Source organism: Acanthochromis polyacanthus, chromosome 16, assembly GCF_021347895.1.
Source record: "Acanthochromis polyacanthus isolate Apoly-LR-REF ecotype Palm Island chromosome 16, KAUST_Apoly_ChrSc, whole genome shotgun sequence".
Taxonomy (NCBI): Eukaryota; Metazoa; Chordata; class Actinopteri; family Pomacentridae; genus Acanthochromis; species Acanthochromis polyacanthus.
The window spans coordinates 2,125,985-2,147,240 of NC_067128.1; the positions used below are offsets into that span (position 1 = coordinate 2,125,985).

Here is a 21,256-nt window from a genome sequence, read left to right on the forward strand (position 1 = left end):
TTGTTTTTTGTTTTGATTCACTCCCACGGCTCTCATCTCAGTTTGTCTCAGCAGGTGTTGAAAGTTCGGCCTTTCTTAACAACTATTCTCCGTGTTTCAGTCTGTAGCAACTAGGGCTGGATGGATCGATAGTGAAAGCATCAATACGACCAAAAGCTGCTTTTATGACCGACAACAGCGGCTCGGTAAAATGGATCCATCTGATGTTGTTTCTGTATCAATATGAGGCTTTCTGGGATTTTCTGGTATCAGATCAAAACCAAATTTTGCACACTGACCTCCCCGTTGTATTTTCTTACATGGAACAGCATACCCACCTACCGAGACACCACTAACACCCCCGGCATACATTCAGTTAACACACAGATCTGCCCCCCTCTCCTTCCTGTCCTGTGTTTTTTGCATAATTCCTGCTGGTTGAAAGATTCAGTTTCCTCTTACCAGGAATACTAACAAGCGAACAGTGTGTGTGAGGTGCTGCGATGAGGACCTGGAGGGGCATTCCTGATGTCAGCACTGCTTCTGTACCCACCGGCTGTGTGTTTCTGTGCGTTTCTGTGTGTTTTTCTGTCCATCTGTGTGTGTTTATTGGCCGCTGCAACCGGTTTATATGCTCATCTGTCTGTTTGTCTGCGAGTCTATTGGTCAGCTGTGTGTGCGTTTGTTGTGTGTGAGAGTTTATTGGAATGTTTGGTGTTTGCATTTCGGTGTCTGTTGATCAGTGTGTGTGTGTGTGTCGGTGTGTGTGTGTCTGTGTGTGTGTCTGTGTGTGTGTATACAGCAGGAATAAAGCACCCCATTGATAAGAACAAGTTCTTCTTGTTAACGTATCAGTAGAGCTGGATCCGAGCCAGCGCTGAAGTCCCAGGGGCGTATTTCTACACAACCCCCGCTATGACACGGCAGTTACTATTCTGCAACCCCAGGCGCGCACGCACACACACACACACACACACACAGGGCTGCATAGTCCAGGAACTGAACATGTGTTAACACTCTCCTTCCAAGAGATACATTGAAGAGGACATTGAGCAATGTTTCGTCTTACATCTCGCCAGCGGACGCCCGCTCTGCAGTCGTCTAAAATGCTTCCATGTGCAGTCTTTGCATTCCGACTACCTTTCTGGAGCATTTCTAGACTCTCCCTGAAGATACCCGACACCCAGGGGAAAGCAGATAGTCATGAGAAATACCTGCTAGCTCTTAACAGTTTTAAATAACAGGAGGGGGAATTTTTGCCATTCCCTCGGTCTTCCTTTCTTTTTTTTTTTCTTTTGCTCTTTAGCACATGGGCCAGCTATTGTTTTCCTCGTCTTCTACACTGTGGAGATGGAGCCAAGGCTGTTTTATGACAGTCATAATCACCACCCCTGGCGGCTGCATCGGGACATCAGCTCCAATCGGCTGTTGCAGGGCACACCTCGTTGTCAAATAAAAGTGTCTGGATGAAGGTCGGCGGGAGAACAAAGACGTTCAGTGTGCAGAATAAGCACCTACGAGCCTCGCTGCTGCAGCCTGCTCTGGCTCTCTATCCATTTGTGTAACCGTCGCAGACCGCTGTGGATGCTGCCGAGGCCGTCCGTCCGTGCACACATTCTTTGACAGCAGGGGCTATCACAGTAAATCTGTGCACAGCCACACAATTAATCACAACAGTGGGCCGAACAAGTGGCTCGCCGTGACAAATGCATGCGGGCAGCTCACGTTGGGAGCCGAAACATAGCATTTAGTGTACGAATTACATACATCAAGGGCGCATTTAATACAAAACAGGCACATTCAAATGTAAGGCCGAGGCACAAGCACTCCAAAGCAGCGCGTTGTTAACATCTGTTTTCGTACATAGATGAGGAAATGTGAGGGCGTCTGGGGATGTACACAACCACAATGATAGACAAGGGCTCAGTTTACTGCATCTAAATTTAACGTATCATCATCATCATCATCCTCGGAGCGTTTGAAGTGCAATCGCATAGAACATTTGCATGAACTGATTTACTAACTCGCCCCCTCAGCACAGGATGCGACGTGGAAATTCAAGAAACCGTATTTAAAGGGCCCAAATGCACTTTTAAAGACAAGCGGGGAACTTTTGCTTTCCAGATGGCTTTGATATAGATCATAGCGGTGTCACCACCAAAGCATGCTTCCCATTATTGAGAGTGTTTAAAAGCTTTACCTCTTAAAGCAAATGCAAAGTGACAAATCCAAAAGAGTTCAGACAAAGGAAGGGGGGCAGGTCTCACGAATAGAATTGTCCCCATGGGCAATCCACATAATATTCATATCAAACCTGATACATCTACCACTTGAATTTCTAACCATGCAATCAGGGGCTCTGCCAAGTTACTGAATACACCCTGATGAGTCTGATGATAAGAGGGGACCAACGGGGCACTGTGGCTTTGTGAGAGGCTGTGTTCTCATTAGCCATCAGGCATTCTGAGTCAGTACAAAATATTAGCTCATAGGCTGTAAACGCCTCTCGTGCTGCAGAGCTCGGAAATGAAATGTGACAGGAACAAAATAATCCCACGAGTGCTACAAAGTCCACACGGCTCTCTCCTTAATGGTCTTCTCGAGTGTTTGGAAAAGCAAATTTTCACCCTTGAAAAATGGGCCTTTTCTTAGAGCATCAGCATTCTTCCCTTTTGTTGCCCACAGAAGTGCATGGCGTTCACAAAAGCAAAAGAAAAGAATCTGGAAACGTTATCTCATTAAAATGACTTGCTGTCGGAAACTATGTCATAATTACAAGAAATTACAAACAGCCTGCAGGCGCGGGGATTGGAGCAATTCAGAACCTGCCTGAGAACCATCAAGTTTATTCCGATCAAAGTGATTCACTGATAGTCGTTAATACGGCCGACGGTACACAGTAAAAAAAGGTGCTGTTAAAAGCTCATTCTGCGTACAGGCGATAAAACAAGGTTCAACTTGCAGCTCTCAGGTGATAGATGTGGTGTGTCAGGAATTCAGAACTTGTCTGGGAACCATCGGGTTTTAAAGATTTCTTCAGTGTTGCGGTAATTCAGTAATTCCTGTCAGCACTTCCAATGAGAAACTGTTAATAGGAAATGATTTATTTGTTATTAAATAGAAAAGAAGGGCTCATGGCTCAACCCACGAGGTAACTTAGAGTAAGGAGTAAAAGCAAACGCCTCTGACAAAAGTGTGGCTGCAGTAACAAGCTTGCTGTGCCTGACTAATATATAATATGTGCTCATATCGGTATTGGTGTCGGCTGATATTGGAATCGGAAATTGAGAGGTGGACAATATTATGACAAAATATTGTTTGTTATTGGCAGAAAAGCTAATATCAGACATCCCTAATCAATATCACACTATCGCAGTGCTAATTAGCAAGTGTTAGCATGCTAATATTCTGAAATAAGCTGGCTGACATGGCAAACATGACAGCTTATGATAGTGTTGACATTGGGGAAATTTTAGCTTGCTAATATGCTAAAATAAACTGGTAGACATCTTAAACATTTTACCTTATGGCAGACTTGTTACTATAAATATATTAACCTGCTAATATGCCTGAAAGAGTTGGTGGACATGGTCAACATTACACTTCATGTTAGCATCACCACTGTGCAGATGTTAGCATGCTAACATTAGCATCTACCTGAAATGGTAGTGCAAAAGAACAGCAACAGACAGACTTGGAGCTGCTACTTCACACGTCTTATAAAATAGCCAGTCAAAAAATAATCAGAAGGAAAAATCTCTTTATGATCTTTTAACACTTGTTATACATGGCTATTAGTTTCAATTTATTCCTTTACTTGTTAAACTTATGCTTGTGTTGTATGAAAATTGTCAGATTTATGAGCACTTTCTCCTAGTCCTTAAAACTAGAAAAGCACAAAAAGAAAAATGTAGACATGTTGTGAAAGACTAATTTTCCCTACAGTGTTGTTTAGTATATGAATTTACTTGAGTAATTTAAACATTCTATGTAAAACCCTATAATATTATATAAAATATGAAATTACCTGACTAAATTAAATATGCAGTTTAAGACCCAATAATATTACTGTATTTATAATACAAATTAACCTCACTAACAGTGAATGTAAAGGTTAAAAACTAACAATGTTATATGTATTTGCTAATCGCCTGATCAATTTAAAACTAAAGGTTAAAAATTCCACACGGAAAACCCAACGAATCCTGTGAATGTGCACACTGGTGACACAGAAAGAGGGAAAATAAAACCGCAGATCTTCAGCATCACTGCCTGGAGCAACTAAAAAATGCAAAAACATGATTCCTGTAGCGGCTACATCAACTTAGGTCAAGATTTATTAAGAAGAACAAATCCCCTCGCTCTGCTTCATGCTGGATGTTTACATGACAACCATGCTGTGTTGACATGACAACCGGATCGAGCCGCCTGGCAGGCCACTGTTGTTAATGTCACTTTGGTCAACACTTTCATATTACTTCCTTGCGAGCTTTGCCAAAAAGAGCCGCGAGCGCCCGTTCGCTCCGTCCCCTTTGTTTTAGTGCTGTTATTCTGGGCAGTGGGTCTTATAAATAACTAATAAAGAGCAAAGCTATGACGCATTCATCTTAATGCGCGGTGGCATCAGGGACAGGTGCGCCGGCTTATTCATACCTTTTGTACGACAGCGCAATTAATCTGCTTCGTGCCACGTTAAGAGCACAGGGTGGACTGTGGAGAGAGACAAATGAAAAACCAAAAGGGAAAGTCATGAATTTTACAGTGAACTCAAACCGATGAGCACCTGACCTGTGTTACCTTTACGCTTCTCAGTGTCTTCAGGTCCAAAGAAAAGGGTAGAAATAAGAGTGTGAAGCTCCCGAAATAGAAGAGACTAGGTGATGCTGGTAGCGTGCGCTGGAGAGGGTGAAGCGGGGAGATATTAGCCATATGTGATTCATTTACAACAGCATGCTTCAATTAATCTGGGCAGGGTGGCAGGCGCCAGGGTTGGGCCCCGTGCCACCTGAGCGAGCGAGGAGGACTGATCTGCCGCTCTGTGAGGGATGAGCGACGAAAACAGATCCCTGCGAATTGATTTCTCCTCTTCCTCCCTCGCCGAGCCTCTTTGTTCCTCCCATCCGAGGCCGAAGCGCTCTGATTCACCGGGCGTCCCCGAAGCACCCCGACAGGGATTGGCGGTTCTCACGTAGGCGTCCACCTCAGAGACGCCCTCGGGATGTTTCGTGAGACGCTTTTCCAGCTGGGGTGGCACGCCGAGGCAGCAAGTGAAAGCAAAAAAAAAAAACAGACGAGGGGCAAAAAAAAAAGCCCACAGTGACCAGATGGAACCGCAGATTGTTTTAAAGAGGCTACTGCCTCAGCAAAACCATATGGGGCAAAAATGCTATTTAGTGCAATCTCATTTATGTTGTTCACGACACGGCGAGCTGCTCCGGAGGATCTTGTAAACAGAAAGACGAAGCGCTGTCAACACGTGACGAGAGGAAATCAGCATCTGCACGTCTCCGGGGCATGTTGTTGTGAGGAGTTTGATTTCAACTTGTGAGCAATATTCCAAAATACGAGTAAATGAACACTGGCCCGGCTTTGAGTTACACTGAAGCTTGCCAAGGCCGATACTGTGATTGCTACTAGAATAAATTACCTGAAAAAGAAAAGAGATGTTGATGATGAATTAACCAGAGGAAGAAATGTATATTAAGACGCAGGATAAGAATATTGGATTACAAGGTTTGATGGGAAAAGACAAGCAATGGTATCGCATGGCAGCGGATTAAAGCCCATATAGCTTAGCGTCGTCTGACAGCATAATTATATTTTTAGCCGCCTGTTTTGAGCTGTTTCACCTGCCTTCTGATGTAATCTGGATTTATCCAAATTCCTGCCATCAGGGGGATTTTTCACCCTGAAAAGGACGGAGGGGGGAGGGCTGAAACAGATAATAAGAGCCTTTCAAGCTTCCACTACAATGCACCGCTTTCGGACGCAAGTTAAAAATGTCTCTTCGCTTCCCAGGCAATTAAGCTTTTCCACGAGGAATAAAGATTGGCACGGCGTTTAATCTGAAAAGCGAAGACACAGGAGTACGGAAGTGGAGCGAAAGTGAAGAACAACCTCGTCCCCAGAGTGCGCGTCTGTTTTGATAACCTAACCCGCTAAATTTAAAAAAAAAAAAGATAATAATACCGATGATGACAGCAATTATCTCTCTATTTTATTCGCCGTCACCTAAATAAGCAACGTTTGCAGCGAAACTGCATTATATGCTTGGATATTGTAATTATCTTTAATTAAAATATAGCAATTAATAAGTGTCTCAGGTCATGCGAGTGTAAATTGTTGTGAGACGTTCTCCACTCGGCACTAATTTGAAGTGGTGCAATAATAAATCAGCTGTCAGAGAAGGAGAAGGTTCAGGGGACTGTGGTGTTTTGGTGTTCCGGGGCTTTAGTTAATTAGTTGGAGGGGAAAGCCGAAGATAAACACAGATTGTCATTCAGGCACCGGCAGCCTTTAAACAGCTGTAAGGAACTGATCGGATCAAGCTGCCGGTCGCAGGAACACAGCAGAGCAGCGCCAGACACACTTTACGAAGTAAGAACTGTTTTTTGTTGGAGCGTCTTTTTAAATTTTTTATGATTTTATTCATTATTTATCTTTTCTTTCTCCAGTAATTGGCTGTTTCCCTGCTCTTCTCTTTTGTTTCCTGTTAACTGTGTTTGCAGGTATGACAGCTTAATTCATGTGGGAAATTAACAGAAAGCAAACAACAGAAATGAGGAACACTTGAGTCACCAGGTGCAAATATCTTAGAGTATAAATGACCAGAATAATCGTTTTAGATGATGAACCCCAATACATCACTGTTAATTAATACTTAATGACTGGTTTACTGGCTGTAACAAAAAACTTTCCAAACAAAAACTACTTATTTGTGACTCTGTTAAGGGTTGTTTCACTGATGAAGGTATTGGACTCACAAGATAGAGATGAATAAAGGTTGAAACCGACGCGGCTAAACGTATAAAGTATGCAGGTCGATGTTTTCACTGGCTACAACTTCAGCATTTGTACAAGCAAAACCAGACTGTCAGCTTCTGTTTTGGGATTGTTTTGTTTTTGCACAGCAGCATTGAGTGTTTCAGTGAGTTTGTGTAATATGAGGAAGTTAACGTCTTCAGACTGCAGTCGAGTCTTTAAGGAGTGAAGTTACCAAGCAGCTGACAGCTAGCACTGGCAATATACATGCTAACTGGGTGATCAAGAACCTCTGTCTGATATAAAGTGAAAAAGGCAATGTGGATCAGTACTTCCAAGTCTGAGGCCATGGTTCTCTGCTGGAAACTGGTGGATTGCTCCCTCTAGGTTGGGGGGGAGATGCTTCCCCACGTGAAGGAGTTTGAGAAAATTGGGATCTTGTTGATGAGTGATGGGAAAATGGAGCGAGAGATGGAAAGTAATGTGGGCGTTGTACTGCACTGATGATAAAGAGGGAGCTGAGCCACAAGACGAACCTCTCGGTTTACCATCCGTCTATGTTCCAAACCTCACCTGTGATCATGAGCTCTGGGTATTGACTGAAAGAACAAGATCGTGGATACAAGGGTCTGAAATGAGCTTCCTCTGTGAGGTGTCTGGGCTCAGCCTTAGAGATAGGAAGAGAAGATCAGACATCTGGAGGGAGCTCAGAGTAGAGCTGCTGATCCTTCACCTCTGAAGGAACCAGTGGAGGTGGTTTGGACATCTGATTCTGATCCTCCAGGGAGACTTCCTTTGGAGGTTTTTTGAACACGTCCACCTGGGAGGAGACCCTGGGGTAGACCCAGAACTCGCAGGAGGGATTATGTATCTCATCTGACCTGGGAACTCCTCAGGATCCCCCAGGAAGAGCTGGAAAGTGTTGTTTGGGGCAAGGATGTCTGGAATGACCTGCTTCATCTGCTGCTTCCACGATGCGAGCACAGACAAGCAGAAGAATATGGATGGATGGATGTGTACAAAGCACCCAAAAAACTGGTCTATTTATATGTTTGCCGAGGGAATGCCCTCAGCACACCTCTTAGATGCTCTCAGCCAGCTTTGCGAAGCGTGTTTCCATGTGATTTTCAATCCAGTATAAAGCAAACTTTTTAAAGTTCACAAAAAAGGAAAGAAAATAAGAATTGTGCTTGTTTTCATTACCTGCTTTGGAGCGAATAAACTTGGTTATGTAGTGTCATCAGAAAATGGCGCTATAGGCTACATGTGTCAATAATAAACAGAGTAGAAGAAGCTAGCAAACAAAACCAGTAGTTTACTAACTGTTACAAAACCTTGAAGGAAAAGAAATTAAGAAGCAAAACTTAGGCATATACGAAAGAAAATGGAAAGAAGTCTATAGGAATTACTTCAGCTGGTATGGGTCATGTTTCATGCTGTAAAACCATAAGTCAGTCATGTATGGTAAATGTTTGCCACATTAAAATATATGAGAAAAAGAAGTTTCTGACTTCCATGTGGCAGGCCCCAGAACTACTACAACCTGCAATACTCAGCTAGCTTTGAGCGATGCGTGCCGGTCTTATGGAATCATCTGCCTGCCGTCCTTTCTCATAATAATAGCAGTCAACATTAGCATGGGACTTACTAACCCCGCACATGATCTATTCATTCTACGTGGTTGCAGTTTAACGTCTTACACAGGATGCCAAACCGCTAAATTTACTTTAATACAACCCAAGACTATGAATAATTTGAATCCCTGCCACCTTAAATGCCCATTTCTTTGCTTATCCTTTTATCTCCAGTTGGTATCCCAAACTTTCTTCATAAAACATATTAGGGCCAAGTCAAGACAACCCATCTGAAACTTTAAAAACCCTCTGATGGCCACAAAAGAGATTATACAACTGTTTTCACAGGATTTTAATAATGAATAAAGCATGTGACAAATTAGCAGAAGCTCCTTTAATGTCCCCAAAGTCTGCAAGACACACATCACAATAAAAAATTAACAGTCCTTCCACTGTCCTACAATCTTAATGAACCGTCATACATCAAAACAATTTTTTATCTTGATGAAAACCATGTGTGCAACTGTATTCTGGAGATTCTGATAGCGAAACAGCCTTTAAGTAGTTCTCACACTTTGCTTTTTCTTTGCTTGTGACTCATTCACAGCAGTGTCTGAGTGCAGCCCAGGGAGCACGTCTAGATTTTTTTGGATCAAACTGTTTCGTTTGAGCAAATCTCTGGCCCGAGTGCTGAATATTTCACCAGGAAAAAAACCTATTAAAAAAGCTAAATGTATTTTGTGTGACATTTTATTATTATATTTTTTCCTTAGTCATCTTTGTGGGGGTCCCGCTGGTTTAAAGTTTGTTCAGACTCCTATGGTGACCTTTGTGATGACATTAGTCAGCGTTTGAGGTGGTGTGATAACAGTTGAAGCTCTTTAACAGCTCAACTTTATCTAACCTACAGTCTAAACATGCTTTCGCTCACATGTCACCGCATCGCTTCGGTAGCTGTCATGGATCCGCCTTGATGAGCGCTGAATCAGGAGTCTGGATCTGGGTTTTTGCTCCGTCCCCCGGTTTAGTGACTCACGGATCTGCAGCGTTCAGAACAGTTTAGCCTGGGAGGCAGGAGCGACCCTGAGCCCCCTGTCCACCCACCCAGAAGACTTCCTCTTTGCTCGGCTCAGAAGGGGAAATTTAGCCCAGATGTGACTTCAAACAAAAGAAAAGCTGCAGGGATTGGAGGTGGGATCAGGCCCATCTTTCGCGTGACCCTGAGACCTGCTCCTTCCTGGCATCTGTCTTATTTTTCTCCTCCACTATTCTTTCTGCTCTCTCGCGGGCCCTTTTTACTTTTACTCCTCAACAACAAGGCTGTTTTTCACCAGTCTGCACCGTGTCATTCTCACTTTGCCCGACATTGAGTCCGGAGCGACGAGGAAATCCCGTGAAGCAGCACATTTTCATCAAATGAAGAGAAATTTGGGGGATTTGTAAAGTTCTCAACACACACATACACACTTAAACCCCTTTCAGCTATAAACAACCACACATGAAGGACTTGACATTTTTCAGGCAAGGGTTGCGTGTTTTTCTCCAAAATGTCCGGCCAAATGCAGGGGCACACCAGCGTTTCCAGGAAAAGATTCAGGGAAGATTAAACCGAAATGTGCTTCGCTGCAAAACATCAACGGTAATTAAACAAACAGCAGAATGCAAATTCAAGGGCTTCTTGCTAGTTTCTTGCATAATTACACAAAAAGAAACCTGCATTTGCATTTTCGTATTAAAATCTCGAGGACCTCTGCTCTCCTTTGAACAATCAGGGATGACATGACATTGTACCCTCGCCAGTTTCACTTTTTCCTCCACTTCTTTAAAAGGATAGTTTCTTTGAAGTGGGGCTGTGTGAGGCACTGTAAAGTGGATGGTTTTGGGGCAATTCAGCAAAGTGGAGAAGCAGACAAGAACCATTAGCATGGAAGTTTAGCAAATTGTATTTTAGCCGCTTAAAACATTCAGGATCAGTTTAAGTATATGCTATATTTGAAGTATTATCACCTGCTCCATGTTGTTTTTCACTTGGGAAAGTCAACACGTGTTTGCTTTAATCCACCAAACTTGGGTTGAAACAGTCATTTTATCTCTCAGAATGCAGGAGTTGCTGGTCTGTTGGTCATTTGTTCATGATATTGTTTGACTGTTTCTGAACTAGGGCTGCACAGTGGAAGAGTGGTTAGCACTTTTGCCTTGCAGTAAGAAGATCCCCGGTTCAAATCCCGGCCTGGGATCTTTCTGCATGGAGTCTGCATGTTCTCCCTGTGCATGCGTGGGTTTTCTCCGGGTACTCCGGCTTCCTCCCACAGTCCAAAAACATGCTGAGGTTAATTGGTTACTCTAAAGTGTCCGTAGGTGTGAATGTGAGTGTGATTGTGTGTCTGTATATGTAGCCCTGTGACAGACTGGTGACCTGTCCAGGGTGTCCCCTGCCTTCACCGGAGTCAGCTGGGATAGACTCCAGCACCCCCCATGACCCTAGTGAGGATAAAGCGGTGTATAGAGGATGGATGGATGGATGGATTTTTCTGAACTAAATCATGAAACACACTGATTTTGAACTGAAGTCACTTAAATGTGGCAGTTAGATCTTTATTCACATCTGAACCAACATTAACTTGGATCCACCTAATATAATTCTAATCTGATTTCATCTCATCTAAACTGACACATAAAACTCATTCATTGGGATCCAAGCTGACACATTAATCACGTTCATTCAAATCTAAACTTAAATCAGTCACGCTATTTCAGATCTCAAGTAACACATTAAATGCATCAGTTCAGAACTCAGCATGTTAATTCATGTTGGTACAAACATGCTAAACATGCCAATTTGGATCCAAACTACCACATCATTCCTGGCACACAGTAAACCCATTAACTTGGATGCAAACTAACACATTAATTCAGAAGTGAACTAACACGCAAAAGGCATAAATTTGGATCCAAACTCACACATTAGACATTTAAATCTGGATTGTGTTAAAACACCAATTCAGCTATTCATTAACATGTTAACCATGGTAATGTCTGAAATAAAACATTATTTCAGATCCGAACTAACACATTGAACACATAAGTTCAGATCTTGAACAGTGTGTTAAAACCAGCATTAATCCAAATATGAATAACACGTCGATGTGAGCTACTAATTTAACTCAAACTAACAGGATTTGTGCTGGCATCTCCAAGTCATGCGTTGGTAGAACTGAACCTCGGGTGTTCTGTGAGGTAAAATGTTTCCGTCAGCGGATTGAGGTGCCTTTGAAGAGAGGACTCTGACGGCTTCAGTTCCTCGTCTGAAAGGGCAGTCTGACGGCAAGGTGCAGGGGTGAATGTATTCTAAATAAAGCTTACACTTCACCTGATATCGATTTTTGTTTGATGACTAAAATACATTTTGCTTCTGTACCATTCACAGCAGGTCATTCTTTAGCTTCCATGCTGGTTTTGCTGTCAGCTTCTCCAAACTGGGTGCACACCGCTCTCCATTTCCTGTAACAATACGCTGACAATGGATGTGTACAACCATGTTTTTAAAAAAATAACCCCTATAGGTTGACAGCACCATGATCCGTTCCCAAGAACCGGCCTTTGTAAGTGTAGTAAATTATTTTACCTGTTAGTCAAATATAGGACCAAAGAAATTCAAACCTGTCAATCTGTGAGCCAGACTGAAGCCAAGCTAGCAGCTCTGTGAGGTTAGCGTTAACATCAGCAGGTTTACATCCTCACAGGGACGGGAGGTCGCTGCTTTCACAGGTTTCTGGTAATACACTGACACATACAAACGGACAAATGTGATTTTTGCGCTGATGATTGATGCCGAGGAACTCCAACATGATTACGATTCATCCTCAGGGGAACATGAATTCCTGCACCAAATATTTTGCCAACCCTTCCAGCGATTGAGACTTTATACTCAAAACCACAATTTGTGATGAATAAAACTAATTGCAGAACAGAGTATTCTATCACCCACATGGTCAGAAGAGTCTGTGGGGATTGTAAAAGCCCAACAGTAAGCTGCTGAATGACCTTTCAGGTTTTTCAAAGGTTTTGTCAAAAGATTTGCTAGTTTAGCTCATTAGCTCATCATGCTCCTATTTTGAAGTTTTGCATTAGATAAAGTTACTGGAAAGGTAAACGGAGGGTAAAAAAGCATCAAAGGACCTTTTTTGCGATTTCCTGCCTTTTTGAGGCTAAAACAACAACTCACAGTTTAGAATTTTCTAAAAATATTTGTATTTTAGAGACAACAAAATAATTGTACCATAAAAAAACAAAACAGCGACACTTTGAAATCAAAACAAGAAAACAAGAATGTCAATCCATTTTCTAATGAAACGTTTAAAAACTAAATTAAATAACAATAGTGTACTAAAATAAAAAGATTGAATGTAACATAGAAATAAACAACTATTTATTACCCCACAAAGAAATGTGTTTTGGGGCAGAAATCTGAATGTAAACAAAGAACTAGCATGCTAGTTAGCTATTAGCATGTCCATAAGAGCTGACATTCATAAAGGGGAGATTATTTTTCCTGACAAAACTTTTGACTGAACTCTGACCCCAATTTATAATTCCTGACTTGTTTATAAACAATAAAATACATGGTTAGCAGAGGTAAAACAACGATATCGTGACAATTTTTGACTTAACGTTTCTGTTTCCTGGCAGACGAGTTTTGCTCTCCGTTTCGTCTCGTCATGAAAACAAAGTTCTCCTCATCCCACCTCATCACTTGAGATATCATTGGAAAGGCCACAATGTCTTCTGTTAAGCAGGATTTAGTACGGCGGCTCAAATGAGTCAGAAAATATAGATCAAAAACAAATGTCCAGTACAGAGGACATAAATGAATGAGTCTCAGGAGGTTAAGGTCATTTTTTAATTTGATTCCAAATATTTCCCTCACATGACTGATTGGTGGTTGCTTTTCTTCATCTCCAGACAGCGTGAAACATGAGCAGTGTTAGCTAAAATTAAAGAATATTACAGCTTTGCCAATTAAAACTAATTCCAAAAGACTGTTCTCCATTTTCTCTTGTAAATAGCCAAAAAACAACTGGTTTTACTTTTGACTTCTTTGACTGTTTGTTACATCGATGCAGCCTAAAGTGTAGCTTTATTTTGAAAAAACTGATTCACATTTTTGTTTTTTTAATTTCTCACGCTCTTCTCCAAACATGACTCGACACTGAGAATGATGCTCATACATGAGAGGCTGCCAGGGATGCATTAAACATCACACGTTGTTGTATAAAGCGAGGCGTTCCCGGGGTGGGTTGTCCCTTTAAGATATATATTTTTCATAGCGGAGAGCAGCACAACATGGCCACCACTTATGCTGACAGTTAGACGTTGCGGGGCAGTTGTCGGAGGTATTAAATCTTTGTAGGACGGGGATGACATGGCAGCCACATATCAAAACCAGCCCTCCTCTGACCGAACCTCTCCACCCTTTTTTTTCTTGTCTCCAAACACCCCCTTCCTCCTCCTCCTCCTCCCTCGCTCTGCTTCTCTCTCCCCCATCCCTCCCTCAGCAGAACTACAGGGGCTTGCTTGTTGTCAAGTCAGTGTTTTTACAGCCTGGCATTAGCACAGGGCAGCATTCAGTCAGGACCCTGCATTGGCTCCGGCCCCCCACCCTGTAATTCACATGCTCGTGCACCACCTGACCCTGATTGAGCGTCGCGCCGGCCTCCTGACAGCGCCGCTGACCGTTTTACTCATCTTATTAAAGCAACTTTTATGTCTCTGTGCTTTTTAAATGCCACATGTAACACCCCTCCTGACATTACGGAGGCAGATGGAGCGGTGCCGGGACTCGATTTGTTCCACTTTAGCAATGAAAGAGGCGTGGAGGTAAATATTGTTTACGCTGTGGCATCTACTAGAGAGCAACACAATGCAAGTGTGCGGTATCATTTAAATGTCAAAATGATTCAAAACTGCTCCGCCTGGCAGTAACTATCACTTGTACGTTGAAAAGTCGGATATTTGCTCTTCTGTACAATGAAAAACTACAAGTTTAGCTTTGGTATAGAAAATTGAAAGGCCCTGCTGCAGACTTACAAAACATAAGTCCAAAACTGAGAATGTCCTGGCCAATCTATAACCGTGTTCTTGCTGTAAACTGATATGAAATTGCAGGTTTGCTCAGTTTAGTTTCAGTAATTGCAGGTTTTCTAACTTGCATGCCAATAATCGCAAATGTATTCATATCTGTCTGTATTTTCAGCTCAGTCTTTCTAAAATGTCGGTTTTTGATTCTTCACAAGAGCAAATACTGCATTTTTTAGTTTAGAAACGGTGCGATTAATGAGAGATGGTTTGACATTTAAGTGTTATTTGCTGTTTTCATTGTTCTGGTACAACTGTTTGGTTTGCCACGTGTGTTTTAGTGTCTATAAATCACAATATGATGTTTGCTCTTCTGTGAAATTGACAATTATCAGTTTAGCTTTGAGTAGAAACAAAAAATCTCACATTCGTAGGCGGTTTCTTTCTTGCAACCCATCGGTCCAAGATTGAGACAGTTCTGGTGTCCACGGGTCATTTTACAGCCATGTTCAGGCTGTTAAATGATGTGAAGTTAAAGGCTTACTCACAGGTTTTCTAACTTCTATGTCAGTAATCACAAATATATTCACTTTAAGAGCGCAAATACTCCATTTTTCACTAGAAATAATGCAGCTAATGAGAGTTAATTGGCATTGAAGTGATATTATGTCCTGGTACAACTAGGATGTGGTTTGTTTAGTGTGTATTTGTGTCAATTAATCATAATATGTTAAAAGAATCACTTATGAGGTTGGATGTTTGCCGTAATGTAGAATGAAACACTATCAGTTTAGCTTTGGTATGGAAAAAATAAAAAGGCTCCACAGTAAACCCAAAATGTCAACAATTTTTCAGTTCAACTTTTTTCTGCGTGAAGCTTTGACCCAGACATGCAACCCATGAGTCCAAAACCGAGGAGGTTCTGGTGTTTGCCGCTCATTTTACAGCCGTGATCATGCTATTAGTTCATTGTAAATCGCACCTTTAATTCCGGTAATCACAATTTTCTGACTTATTATATTTGTTGCATTGAGTTTCTAGTCTGGTGCCTGCATTTTCAATACAGTATTAGCTTTATATTTGTTCATCAGAAGAAATGCTCCATTTCTCGCCTTCGAAACAATGCGATTATTGAGAGTTAATCCAGCATTGAGGTGATGTTGTACGGGGATGTCCTGGTGCAAAGAGGATCTGGTTTGTATTAGTGTCTATAAATCACAATATGTTGAAAGAATTTCAAAGATCCAAAAATTAAGCAGTGAATGGCTGTAAATGTCTGGAGAGTGGGTTCACCTCCTCTCAGATCTCCTGGAGTAAAACATACAGTATGTTGTTTCCTCGGCTGTGAAAAGGAGCCCTGCTGTGGCATTAGATGCATGTAGATTGATAATCGACGGGGGCAAACATAATTACATCGCCTCGGAAATTAATGAACGCATTGATCGCCCACTCTAAACATAATCAGCATATTTTTCTTTAAGCCACTGAAGATCTCGAGCGGCGGGCCTTGATTACATCACAGCTTGCAACATTACTGCGGCTTCCCCACAGCTAGTTCCCTCAAAGATCTCGCCAGGCTTTTTAAACACTGATGTTGTTGGCACCTTTGAAGTGCCTTTCAGTGTCCAGATGTAAATTCATGCGAGGAGAAATGTGATAAGCTAATGACGTCTCCGGGGACGAGAGGGGATATAACCAAGGGATAAACATATCTGCAGTTTTTTTCTTCCCCTCTCTCTCCTTCCCCTCCTTTAACACGGACTGAACAGGAGCAGATGGACAGAGCTGGCTTTGATGTACTCTGGGGTCATGTGTATCTACAGTTTTATCAAGGTACACAAGCTAGAGTAAATACGCCACACCAAGAACTCTGGGAAGGTCTCTGGGCAAGGCCGGGGGAATTTCCAGGGTGCAGAAATATTTCTCTGCATTTGTGCAGCACAGAAACTGGAGAGCAGGGCTGTCAAATATGAGGCCCGTGGTCCAAAAGTGGTCCTCCAGAGGGTCCAATCCGGCCCTCAAAGTGTAAAAATTACAGAGAAGACATTAACTGCAGATTGTAAATTAGAAAAAGTATAAATTTAAAATCATTTCTAGACCATGACAAGTTGTTTGGATCAGAAAGTAAAATAAAAAATCCAAACTTTAGTCGTTTTGTTTCTTGTTTTTATCATTTTGTGTTTCCTTTTTGTCTCGCTTGTGTGCTTTGTCTTATTTCTGTCATTTTGTGTTTCGCTTTACTCATTGTTTTGTCTATCATTTTTGTTGTTTTGTTGTTTTTCTCGCTTGTGTTAGTATATTTTTTTTGTCATTTTGTTTCTTGCTTTTGTCATTTTTTTGTCTAATTTTTGTCATTTGCCTATTTTTGTCACTTTGTAACTTTCTTGTCTAATTTTTTCTCTTTTTGTGTTTTTTTCTTGTCGTTTGTCTCATTTTTTGTCATTTTGTTTCTGGCTTTTGTCATATTGTGTCTCGTTCTTCTCATTTTGTGTCTGATTTTTGTCGCTTGTCTCGTGGTTTTGAAGGTTTGTTTCTTTTTTTGTCATTTTGTGTTTTCTTTTTGTCTTGCTTGTGTTTTTTGTCTATTTGAGTCGTTTTGTGTTTTTTTCTCGCTTGTGTTAGTCTTTTTCTCTTGTTTTGTTTCTCGCGTTTGTCATTTTTTGTCAATTTTTTATTGTTTGTCCATTTTTTGTGGCTTTCTGACTTTCTTGTCTGATTTTTTTGTTTGGTTTTGTGTCGTTTGTCTCATTTTTTGACATTTTGTTTCTGGCTTTTCACATTTTGTGTCTCATTCTTGTCACTTTGTGTTTCATTTATGTAACATTTTATCTTGTTTGTCTTTTTTTTTGCCTGATTTCAGTCATTGTCTCATGTTTTTGTCATTTTGTTTCTCGTTGTTGTCGTTGCGTGTTTCCTTTTTGTCTCGCTTGTGTTTTTTGTCTCATTTTTGTCATTTTGTTTCGCTTTGTTCGTTGTTTTGTGTATCATTTTTGTCGTTTTGTGAACAAGGGAAAAAACTAGAGGTGTGATTATTTATATTATGCTGTGATGTTCCTGATCTGACCCACTGGAGATCAAATTGGGCAGAATGTGAACTAAAATAAGTCTGAGGCCCTGCTGCAGAGGAATGCCCAACACAAATTATGTTCATTTTTTTTGAAGGAATGCGTTTCATTTCACATCTAACCCCTGCTATTTTGCTTGACAACAATGAAGAAAATTCAATTAACAGGCCCAGATAATGGCTCCGGGGTGTTTGCACGTCGGCCCATCTTCGTCCCGTCCGACTGTCTTGTCATTTCATCCCCATTTGCGAGCTGGAAAGAGACGTTCCGTAGCGCTGCAGCGAGCGGGAACAGAGGCTGCAAAACATGTCCATCAAGGAGAGAATAAAAATAGGCTGTTTCCTCTAAATTCACTCAATCAATAATTCATGCCGCGCACAGAAGCTTGATTTATGAAGGAATTAAATGTTGTGGACTGGGCCTTGCCGTCTCTGGGACACGGCAGCCGAAATGAAACATGAAAGGCGAACACTGAGAACAACCGAGTCGCCTCGTGGAGGGTTTGACGCGTTGGATGTGGATCGCACGTGCGCCAGACGACGGGCGGTGATTTAAACGGGAGCTGTGAGGATTTGTTGGACGTGTGCTGAAGCAGGTCACCGGGAGTCAAACATTAATGCTGTGTGGCAACTGGAGGCCGGGATCAAAGGCAGCGCGGCACCTGCTGACCTGTGGGGATCTTGTGAGTCTTGGTGCCCTCCTGACCTCCACAAACACACAACACGGCAGCTTTAGTGCTTTTAAAGGAGCATGTGAGTGCCTCATATGTTCTTTCTTTCCTGTGTGAGGAAATATAAATTATAACAGCACCCGAGCTAGAAGTATTTTGGGTCACATGTGTGGAAGCAGTCCTGAACCTTCTGCATTCGACATCTGATATGTCCGAGGTGCTGTAGTTCTTTGCACACTGTAGCCTCTAAACACTGATATGTGGGGGGGGTTTTTTGTCTTTAGAACCAGAAATCAGTTGTCAGTCCCTTCGCCACGTTCAACATTGTGCTGTTAAGTTTGCGTTTCACTTGGAAAACGGAAACTAGCAAGTTTGTAAGAGCCAAAACCTGACTTTAATTTCATCCAAATTTTAAAAATGACATGTTTCTGATGCTGCTTTCAAAGACTCACAGTGGTTGTTCATTTCAGATTTTCTTTTGAATGCGCCTCAGAAATGTGTCCTTTTTACCCAAACCGAAAAACTGGCTAATCTTAAACCATTTCAACATTTGTCACATGCCAGCGACTGTTGAATTTTTGAGAATGTGGAGGAACTTTGGTTGCTGAAGATGACACTTTTAAATAGAAATATAGCATCTGAGGCTACGTTTATACAAGGACCATCTTAACAGAAAACGCAAAAGTGGCGTCTTGTCTTCACTTTTTATTTCACGTTTAGACGAGCGGTTTTGAAGGAAATCTGCGTATATACGGTGACTCTGTAGTGTGTGGAATTGGATATGCATCCCAGGCAGCTAGGTGGCGCTGTGATAAAACTCCGCCATGTCTACGCACATGCGTACTATCTCCCTTTTCAGATCTCCGCCACGGTAAATGTCAGATGGCGACTAGTAAGAAGAACTTTGTTTGGACAGACGAAGAGGTCGAACTACTGCTTCGAACCACTTTGGACCACAAAGCCACAAAATAATCAGACATCTTTGTTTACGTCCTTGTACCGGCCGGCAAACCAAAGCACCGGCGCACGTATGTGTCGCGTACGCAACGTGGTCAGATCTCGGCAAAGGTTTTTTTCCGGCAAAGTTTTGCGTTTTGCTGTTTAGACGGAAACGTAATGGTGGAGAGTTTTCAACTTTTATACTCTGGAGGCCGGTTTCAAATTTTTGCGTTTTTAAGCCCCCAAAACGCCGTTCTCATATAAATGATAGAGTGTTTTGTTGAAATATTTTGACGTTTTTACCTGCAAGCGTCCTCGTGTAAACAGGGCCAAAATGATTACAGACTTGCGTTTGGTCTTGATCGTCAACTTTGTCACATGTAAGTCTTCCATTGGCCGGACTGTTGATTTAGCAAGACTTGATCTGACCTCAAAGGTGGGTAGAGATTGACTTTGGAAGGTTATGAGTGTAAGAAAGAGAGACTTGACATTTAAAGAATCTATGACAGGCTTTTGCGACACCAAAGATGGTGGTTATATGACAGATGTCCCACTCCTCTCCCCAAAAAGCCACTTGTCTCCTTTGCGACCGCTGAACCGAGAAACATCCCGACAATCACGCTGGACTGATTCAAGCACAGGGTTGTTAAAGCTTGTTTTAGTTGCAGAGTCATCAAACTATTTGATCAGATTAGACCAGCGGTGCGGACTTGCAGGTGATAGGTTCATATTATCACCATGTTTGTGCTTTTAAGCTGTTTACAAATCGCAGGTGGCCTCATTTTGTATCAGTAATCATAGGTCTGTTCACTTTTACTGCTCTTGGAGCTGCTCACTCAATAGTTGACGCCACTTTTATGCTCCACCTGCATGATTTTTATGACGCACTGATTGTCGGGAATCAAAGTCTAAGAAGCGGCTCCTGCCAGTGTTATTTGGGCCTGGATTTTATTGCAGTTTTTCTGAGGAATTACTTTATGATCGTCTACAAGAGAAAACGTGCGACTTGTCAACTTTTTCTCCCTTCTTTTCGTTTTTACATGTTACCATTTCCTTTCAAATGGAAAGCCACAGCAAAAACATCCAAACCGCATTCTACTGCACTGAAGATTTCACATTTTGGGGGTATTTGGATCATGCAAGGCAGAGCTGAGAGTTGTATTTGTGGTGGATTATCTATTTTAATGACAGTATTCCTCCCTATTCAGCCCTACTTACTAGGACTCTGGTTGGTTTAAAGCAGGGGTGTCCAACATGAGGCCCATGGGCCAAAAGTGGTCCTCCAGAGGGTCCAATCCGGCCCTCAAAGTGGAAAAATTACAGAGAAGACATTAACTGCAGATTGTAAATTAGTGAAACTAGAAAATTAAAATCATTTCTAGACCATGACAAGTTGTTTGGATCATTAAGTAAAATAGTAAAATTGTTCTTTTGTCACTTTGTGTCTCATGTTTTTGTGATGTTTTGTCTTATGTTTAATTTTTTGTCTGACTTTGTCATTGTTTGTGTTTTTATTGTTTTGTTTCTTGTTTTTGTTGTTTAGTTTTTCGTTTTTGTCTCGCTTGTGTTTTTTTGTCTTATTTTGTCATTTTGTGTCTTTGTCGTTTGTCCATTTTTTTGCAGTTTTATAACTTTTTGGTCAGATTTTTGTCTCTTTTTGGGGGGTTTTCGTGTCTGTCTCATTTTTTGTCATTTTGTTTCTCGCTTTTGTCGTTTTGTGTCTCATGTTTGTCTTGCTTTAAGTTGTAATGTGTAAATGATAAACTGAGGCACAATGTCGAAACTGAATTTATTTTTCTTGATAAATTTCAGGTTGTTCATGATGATTTGTAAAAAGATACTTCCTTAAATGTGAGCATTTTCTGAATGTACTTTCTTGCACTAAAACAAAGGAAAGATTTGGAGTTTATAGCTTATTTCTAGGTTATTCTGCTCTGATTTCACTGGTCTGGTCCACTGGAGATCAAATTGGG

General features: G+C 41.6%; 1 protein-coding gene across 1 annotated transcript in view; it reads left to right on the top strand.

Moving 5' to 3' along the window:
• flrt2 (fibronectin leucine rich transmembrane protein 2) overlaps positions 1-21,256 on the top strand; it is a 63,587-nt gene that overhangs the window by 30,610 nt on the left and 11,721 nt on the right. The window lies entirely within an intron of this gene.